Source organism: Megalobrama amblycephala, linkage group LG24, assembly GCF_018812025.1.
Source record: "Megalobrama amblycephala isolate DHTTF-2021 linkage group LG24, ASM1881202v1, whole genome shotgun sequence".
Classification (NCBI taxonomy): Eukaryota; Metazoa; Chordata; class Actinopteri; order Cypriniformes; family Xenocyprididae; genus Megalobrama; species Megalobrama amblycephala.
In genome coordinates, this window is record NC_063067.1 from 7,323,353 (window position 1) to 7,332,779 (window position 9,427).

At 40.1% G+C, this 9,427-nt stretch overlaps 1 long non-coding RNA gene across 2 annotated transcripts in view; it reads left to right on the top strand.

The window, feature by feature from the left end:
- Positions 1 to 3,467, top strand: part of LOC125260623 — a 64,451-nt gene extending 60,984 nt beyond the window's left edge. Inside the window, exons 12-13 of one of the 2 annotated variants that reach the window (XR_007183086.1) lie at positions 1,422 to 1,503; positions 1,969 to 3,466. This is a non-coding gene — a long non-coding RNA (uncharacterized LOC125260623). Of the gene's footprint in view, positions 1 to 1,421 lie in introns of both variants that reach the window. The other variant, XR_007183087.1, reaches the window with a different exon arrangement.
- Positions 3,468 to 9,427: the final 5,960 nt, after the last annotated feature.

A 9,427-nucleotide genomic window follows, 5' to 3' on the forward strand; every position in this document is an offset into this window, starting at 1 on the left:
GGGGGCAGGGTTTATGTCAATTTTAGGGCTAGTGATGTCACTAACTCGGCAAGAAGCTTGTTGTAGTTCCTACCAGCCGTTTGTTGTAGTCCTTAAACAGATAATTCTATAAAAGAAAATATTTCCCTTTGCATTGAACTTTGAGCGTCGTAACTTTGCAGACGTTATTTATGCTCAAATAGCAACATTACATACTAACTAGGGCTGTAACGATATGCGATATGAAACCGAAATCGCGATACGCAGGTCCACGAACCTGTATCGCGATGTGAGAAGGCAGAATCGCGACACACCCCTTCCAACTCCCAGAGTTATCCTTCCTGTCCAGATCCAATGCTACCACATTTTTAAATTACTATAAGTATTAGGGGTGTAACGATTTATCGTAGATGGTGTGTCTCAATCAGCTCTCTAGTTCAGTAAGTGTTTCGGGCACACATTGAATCTTGCAAGCAGGTTTAAACGTTTCTCATGTCAGTCTCTTGCATGGTCGCGTGAGAAAAGTCGTGGCTTTCTTTCACCGCAGTGCACAGGAACAGCTGTGCTCACAGAAAAGCAAAAGACGCTTGCGATGCTTTGCTTTAAGAAGTTCTGTGGGGCCGTTCACATATTGCGTCTTTTCCGCGTGCAAGTCAGTTATTATTTTCAAATGTAGCCGCGCGGCAAGCGCGCTCATAATGGGATCAACGCGGTCGCGACGCGCATGCAATTCTCAACTTCTCAGAATGCCGCAAGCGCACCGCAGGTCGCGTGACAAGAATCAACCGATCAGCTATGGCCTTTCCGTAACAAAACATCAAAAGCTCAGCCGAACAGCTGATCATAGCTGTACATGGTGGTTTTTATATCTTATCTCCATCAATATATCTCGTAGTAAAACTAATGCAAGGGCTAGAAATCATTTATCCTTAGCAGAAACATCCTGATCCTCTTGGAGAGCTCAGTTCATGGTTGCATAGCAACGACCGACGCCACGGGAGCGCAAGCGCTTTGGAAAGAAGGAGAAGCGGTGCGGCCGCGCCTTCCACGCGTTTTAGACGCGATATGTGAACGGCCCCTATTCATAATTCTAAGTTCATGTTAAATTTAACATTTTTTTTCAGTGACAGACAGCCCTATTCAGCTGTTAATTTGAATACAGAAGGTTTTTATTAAAATTTTATATTTATTTATTTTATTGAAATGTGATCTTGTATGTACAACAAGGAAAATTATTGAAATTTGTTCATGTTTTTTTAATAAATCTTGTTTGAATTTCAGTTTCATTTTGTTCAAAATATCGTGATACGTATCGTATCGTGAACTCCGTATCGAGATACGTATCGTATCGTGACCTGAGCGTATCGTTACACCCCTAATACTAACTAAAGTTAAAAACCACCCCTTTAATTTTCCTTCCATTTATTCTTATGTTTGTGTAGGAAAAAGAATTGAGATCTCATTTGTGATCATTCTATGAAGAAGTCTACAAGATGCGGACCCTCAACACAGCTGAAGAATTAGGTGAGCCATTTGAGGTTTACTAATGTATAGCCAGTCCATCTGTAACCTTCTGGCAAATTCCTCTCAAATTTACACTCAGAACAGCCGAGGTACATGGTAAGCATCTCTCTAACATTAAACATGTAATTTTGATCACCTGTGTACTCCCTGACTAAAGTGCAGATTGACTGTGCCTAAAGTTTCACTCCTCCAAACACAAAAATTCTCATTCGATAAGGTTCTAGAAATAACAACATACTACAGCATGGACAAAGAAAGGTGTGAGATCTGACAGGGAATGGGACTCTCTATCTTCCTCTAACCCCCCATTTTTCTGTTCTTGTCTTTTCCTCTTGCTCTTGCTTTCAGGGATGGGTGCTCCCTGAGGGCTTCGCCAGCCCTCCTTTCTCCTCACTCATTTACACCACTGCACTGATGCATGTTGGAATTGATAACATGGACTCCTTCTCTTATCTTGTCTTACAGTAGTCTTTTGAGTAGGAGTCCTTTGTTACCGAACTGGTGCAGTGCAAAGAGATGTCACAGGTCTGTATGCGCTACCAGGAAGTTGAAAGTTCCAGCACCATGCTAAGAAAAATAAATAGTACAATACAGAGGGTTCAGTTGTTCTAACCTAAAAATATAAAAACTCCACTGTCAAATCTCCATTCTATCATTTAATGTTTGACAGCCACTTGCATGATGAAATTGATTGATAATGTGTTGCTGAGTATGTGCATCTTAAATCGTTATTATTCTGTATTCATCCAGTCCTCTTCTCTCAGTATTTGTAGCATAACAATGTCTCTGTAACAACTCAATAATTAATTCCGTTTGTCACAAACCAGTACAAGGTTGTTGCTGAGGGGACGGGTGTTGGTAAGTGCTGCCGTGGTGACGGTAAGAAGCAATGCGTTACGTCGATAGATGGCCGAGAGAAACGGGAAGCGATGGCCGGCTCCTGCAGACACTAGGAATGCTTCATGTCCCGGTGATGAATCGCAAATAGAAGATCAGGGTTTGCCACATGAAAGTGATTGGGAGGAGGGAAGGAGGGGGAAAGAGACACAAAGAGAGAAAGAGAGACTCCCTTTACACTCGCCGTGTCAGGCCTCAGTCTTTGACTTCGGTCGGGACTAATGATCGGTCTGATATGGGCAAGTAATTGGTGTCTAGGGATGTTAGACTACATTGTTTTATACATAACATAATAGGCAGCTAGAATGGACCAGTATAGGGTGCAATATTTAGTCAGGAAGGCGATGCACGCATACCGTGAAAGGCAATTAAAACTAAGGGAGTGACATTTGGGTGATGCACTGCCCAATTACGGGGGCAGGCCTGGGCAAGCAATTACAACCATTTTGGCAGAAGCATATGTAGTCTTATTCTCTGCTTAAGTTTGATTATGAATTCACTTGTGTTTTGTAGGCAAATATGAAAAGTCATGAACTAATATCTGAGGTTGCTGACTTTGTTATTATATCTAAGTGCAGAGGTTAAAATGGTTGTGGAGTCAGTTGACAGCTATGTTCACATAGTTCGGCCAAGACTCCTTAAAGGAATAATTCACCCAAAAATGAACATGATCCCATAATTTACTCACCCTCAAGCCATCCTAGATGTATATACAGTAACTTGCTTCTTTCAGCCCAACACAGTTATTTTAAATAATATCCTAGCTCTTCCCAGCTTTGTAATGGCATTGTATAGTTTTTGAAGCTCCAAAAAGTGCATCCATCCATCATAAAAGTAATCTATATGACTCCAGTGGGATAATAAATGCCTTCTGAAGCGAAGTGATGGGTTTTTGTAAGAAAAATATCCATATTTAAAACTCTATAAACTTTATAATCACTGGCTTCCGGCAATGGGCGTACACGCGTTCACGAGAGAGTCATAAGTGTTTTGGAATTTCAACGGTTCACGTGACTTTGGCAGTTTGATATGCGAGCTGAACCACTGATTCGAAACAAAAGATTTGTAAAGCTTCGAAGCAGCGTTTTGAAATTGGCCATCACTAGATTTGAAAAGTCAGTATTTTGTTTTTTTTGGTGCATAAAAAGTATTCTTGTCACTTTATAATATTAAGGTTGAACCACTGTACTCACATGAAATGTTTTAAATACATCTTTAGTAGCTTTCTTTGCATTGAAAGTGTAAATGGTCTTGCTGGCAATGGAGGCCTCACTGAGCCATCAGATTTTATTTAAAAATATCTTAATTTGTGTTCTGAAGATGAACTAAGATCTTACGGATGTGGAACGACACGAGGGTGAGTAATTAATGACAGAATTTTCATTTTTGGGTGAACTAACCCTTTAAGTTGCTGTTTTAACAGGACATTCCAAGACTCACACCTGTAAGTAAACGCGGTTGTCAATCCAAAAAACTGACTGTGACCATAGCCATATTAAAAACTGCTGTCCGTCCCAAACTCTGACTGTATGAATGCAGCCACTGTGTATTCAGTGTGTGCGATCTCTTTGTGATCATATTGCGAGGTCATTTGTTGTATATGCAACAAATCTGCCTTTTCATCATATATTATTGTAACATCATCAGCATGTCTTCAAGTTGCATATAATGCTTTATTCCTAGCTTCCGTATCAATATTATTGATTTTTATGTGAAGAGCAGGAAACGGAGAAAAAAATATTTTCATGTATTTAAAATCAGCTATTTATATATGAAGTTTGATATATCTGCTCTTACATAATAACTTAATGTTCTAACAATATACAAGACATGTAAAGAAGGACATCATTGCCCTGTACATCCTAAACGTAACATCCATCCATTATACAAACACACACTTAGTGTAACGTCTAATTACCCAGCCAGGGAGGAACAAAATGAAGCTTATTTCTGGATGCAGACACCAGACAGAGTCCCCACGCCCACGCTCCTTTGCTCTCTGCTCCTTACTGTCCTCGCACCAATCATTTAGTGAGTTAGACAGACCTAATTCACACAGAACCGCAGTGTGAGCAAAGAAGTAAAAGTGTGTCTGTGATGCTCCACATGATCAAAAAAAAAAAGACCAAAAAAGCATTAAAGAATAGAGGGAAAAAAACCGCACTTGGTTTCCGCCAGTTCCTCCTACTTGCCCCAGCCACACATCACAGGGGTGCAGAAGCAGCCGGTCCTTTCTCTTCTTTTTGATTTGTGCCGGAGAAAAAGAAAGTGTTTGTCCCTAATTAGCTTCCCCTGCTCCCGCTTCCACACAAGATTTTAATTATGATTGGGTGTTGCGGTGGATGTGAAAGAAATGCATGGCTGACATCAAGGCGGCACTGGCCAGGAGAGATACGCCATGAGCCCCGCAAGCAGTCTCGCATTGTGCAGAAATCTTTGCTTCTTGGTGGAACAATGTCCTGTGAGGAAATGTGCGAACCGCAGGACGTGAAACTGGAGGCAGAGAGCAGGGGGCAACTTACAGCTGTGTGTTTGCAAAAGCAACAGTCATCGCAGCAGGCCTCCGAAGTCATGTTTCTCTAAAAGGTTTTGAATAGGTGACTGGGAAGGCTCTGTTACAGCCCACATACTGGACATGTATGGATACGGCTGGGAAGTGGGAGCATTCTTGTATTCATTTGCATGGGAATGTGTAAGGGATATAGAAAAGAGAAAATGACTAATATCCCTGCATTCACCACCTGCTTTACCAAAACTCTTGGAGTTGGAGAGAAAAGTTTTAGACCTAATCAATCCGAGTCAGACTTTCTTAATGCAAGTGACCTTGCAAACATCCCCAGGGATGAGCGGCATACTTACATTCAGAGCACTGTTTTTAAGATGTGAGGCCAACTACTGAATGACTTGAGTCATCCCACTGCACCTGGCTTTAGCAGCACCTGACCAACACCTGTAGGAGCTCTCTGGTCTCCTTTCTCCTGACCTGTACAGATTAATACTGCCTGTTGAACTCTGTAACTCTTGACAGTCTGTCAGTTGGAGCCCTTCAATTTCTCTCATTCTCTCAGTATGCTTTTGTGAATTAGTCAGTGATTTCTAGACTGTTGAGCAGCACGGCTTGATGATGTACATTTTGTGGTGGCGTTTGACTATTGGTTTAAAGTCTGATATAGCTTATTCTGGCCAAGATCGTTAACTTAGCAGTTGTCTGACTAAAATTGTCAATAACAGTTGTTATTTTCTGATGTATAGTGGCAGGTACAACTAAAATCAATGAAATTTCACAATTAGACCAGCATGCAACAAAGCGGAAAGGTTGTACAGATAATCCCAAAGAAATGAGTAAAAAAAATGTGTGTAGACTTCCTTAGAAATGTGTGTAGAAATTCCTTCCACCTAAAAGTAAAAGTGCTGACTATTTGATGGACACAACATATTGCAAACAAATGGGGAGATACAGTCCAGAAATTTGTTGGTAACAGGATTTGGTGAAATTCATTGAAGATACTAGCTATGGCCTATAAAAATAGTTGGGTATCGAGAACAGGTTCCAAATTTCCAAGAACTTGGGATTCGATAAGACAAGTGCATTACGATTCTGCTTTACAATTCCTGTGTTCACATTTTAATGTGATTTTAAACCATTTAAGCATGAAGATATTAAAGAGTACTCACACACTGTTTTTCATGCCGTGGCGCGCACACATATGAAGTGCAAGCACAGAGAGCCACGATTCCCGTGCGAGTTTGTGACCAGTGTCCGTTCTCAAACCGTTCCACGCATTTCCTCTGCAGAAAAGGTAGTTCCGGGCTGGAACTGACTTCTCTTTCGCGTCTCCTTGTGCTCAGATGGACCAATATAAACAAAATTACATCAATATTTCCTCATAAACACAGTTTTTTCTTAGTTCACTTTCAAATGAAAATTACCCCAAGTTTTACTCACCCTCAAGCCATTCTAGGTGTATATGACTTTCTTGTTTCTGAGAAGACAATCAGAAATATTAATAAATATCCTGACGCATCCAAGCTTTATAATGGCAGTAATGCGCTAACAAACGAGTATGAGCTGAAGACAGTGTCTCTATCCACATACATCCATCCATCATAAACATATTCCACACAGAGGGTTAATAATAATGTAACGAGTACATCTGGTGTTATAGGAAGAGCCGGAACCGGGAACACTTCCTATAACACCAGATGTACTCGTTACATCGGAAGAAGAATGGCATCTACGCTAATATTAGTCTTTCTGTTTATCCCAAGGTTTACCGTAGTCAACCGTATCCAGGCCGTATCCAGGTGAGACCAAGGACCTGCACCTTGACACGACCACAACGCAGCCCTGAAGTATCAGCAGAGATTGAGTCAACTAGATCATCCACTGTGAAGGCCTCATCCACACGACAACCAGTAGCGCAGCTCCTTAACAACCGTCCATACCAGCGTGATTAATACGATCCTCAACTGTATGGAACTGAAATAAATACTTTGAATGTTACGATCCTATCGGACTTATGATAGCATCCTGAGTCATAACAAAGCACTGTTCGCCAGAGGAGAACTGGCCCCCCGACTAAGCCTGGTTTCTCCCAAGGTTTTTTTCTCCATTTTAACACCTATTTGCCACTTGTTTGCCACCTGATGTCACCTGTTGGAGTTTGGGTTCCTGCTGTCGCCTTTGGCTTGCTTAGTTGGGGACACTTGACATTTGACTTGACATTTGATATTCAACAGTGCTTTGATCTGCCTGCATTGACACTATTCTTTAAGAGCTGCTGTGCAGCAAAAATAATGTACCAGTTATCAATGTAAAGCTGCTTTGACACAATCTACATTGTAAAAAGCGCTATATAAATAAAGGTGACTTGACTTGAATAAAGGCCTTCTGAAGTGAAACTATGCGTTTGTGTAAAAAAAAAAAAAAAATCCATATTTAACAAGTTATGAAGTAAAATATAAAGCTTCCGCCAGACCACCTTCCGTATTCTTCAAAAAGCTTACTCTGTACGTCCTACGCCTTCCCTATTCAACGGAATACGGAACTGATGCGACACCTGTTCCATTTTTTCCGTAATTTGATTATAGGAAGGCGTTCTGGTGGAAGCTCGGATGCGTCAGGATATTTATTGATATTTCCCCGATTTTCCCCGAAAGTAAAGTAAAGCTTGGGGAAAGTAAAGCTTGAGGTAATTTTCATTTGAAAATGAACTAATCCTTTACGTGAACGTAAACAGATGAGAAAGAAAACACATGTATTTTGGATCTGTGTTCGGTCTTAAAGTGACCGCAGCCTAATGCTGCCTGTCATTAATGTTAATCAAAGAACAAAAGAAGTCATTCACTGATCTTGATTGAATATCTTTTGTAACTTCAATGAGGATTAAACTATATTTGATTTATGAAAAGAGAACTATGCAGTGCATACTCAGAACTTTCAAATAAGACTTTGTCAAGCCAACGTGAGGTTTTCTAGTAAAAAAATTAATGGGAATTCATTAAAATGAATTTAGTTTAATTTTAATGACAGAAACAAACTTTGAATTCCAGCTCAACATAAACCTTCTCTTCTTCTTACAATTACTAGCAAAATTTTCTTTGCTTTATTTTCTTTCTTGTAGGACGACCACCAGTCGCATTTAGTCCTCAAAATTCCTTCACCTGTAGCAGATCAATGAGACTCAAAGCACCTCAGCCTGATGCTCATGGATTCTGTCATTTTTCTTACCCCATTAGATTTCACTTTGCTTTGTTTTGCTGACATGAAAAACATGTTTGCCTAAAACATTCATAACGCTGCTCATTTATGAAATGGTCACTGGCCCATTATATTGTCACAGACACAATATACTGTATGTAGATTTTTGAAAACTCGTCACTATTTGGCCAGACAGCATCTTGAGGACAAAATAATGGCAGACACTCTTATTTGTTGTAAAAAGCTTGAAGCATACGTCCAGTGACGACGTACTAGAAAAGCCTCACATCACTTAACAACTGTCTACATAAAATACAACAATGCAAAGAAATGTTATAAAGGTTAGAGTAGAATTTCAGCTGAAGTTTATTATTTTAAGTCTAAGTTTTGACTGTTCTGACAGCCTTGTTTGTGAATTCCGTCTCCGTCTTCAGTCTAGCACTGGATTTGTCAGTGGGTGTGCAAGTTTGATCCTGAATCCACAGTGTTTATCAGAGAAGCTTTGGTTTCGTTGTGAGGAAGAGTATGTGTGCAGTAGGATGATGGGATTGTAAAGCTCAGCGGGTGGTCAAATACATTCTAACATGAGATGGCCTTTGTCTGTCACTGGTCAAACAAGAACCTAACCTCATTAAATCTGAGGATTTATATAATACCATATAAAGTAAACATAGGATACCATCTTATTTCTCAGTTTTCTATTAGTGATCAAGGTATTTTCAAAAGTATATTCAAAATTCAGTTCTGTTTGAGATTCTATATTTCTACACTGCCCTCCAAAAGTTTGGAAACACCCCTGCAAAGTGTTGTTTTGGACGATATCAGCATAAATCCTTATCATTTTTTTGCTGCAAATACATTAAAGTAACTTGACATTATCATTGAAGACCAGCAATAATAATTTTCATTTTGATTACATAATAATGTCAGACATGCCCCTTTGCCAGCTGTGATGCCTGGTTACTGGTTTAAACTTGACCCAGGTTTGTAAAAGATTTTTGGGTCAGCACACCTTAATAGCTTCAACAATTGATTGCAAATTAAAGGGATAGTTAGCCCAAAAATGAAAATTTGATGTTTATCTGCTTACCCCCAGCGCATCCAAGATGTAGGTGACTTTGTTTCTTCAGTAGAACACAAATGATGATTTTTAACTGCAACCGCTTTTTGTCTGTCAGTGGTATAATGCAAGTCAGCGGGAACTTGTAAATAAAACACGACAGACAAATCCAAATTAAGCGGCAGTGATGTCTCGCGCATATACTTCAACGAGTGCTAGACATCACTGCCGTTGTCAGAGCGCGATCAGACCAAACGAATCGAGTG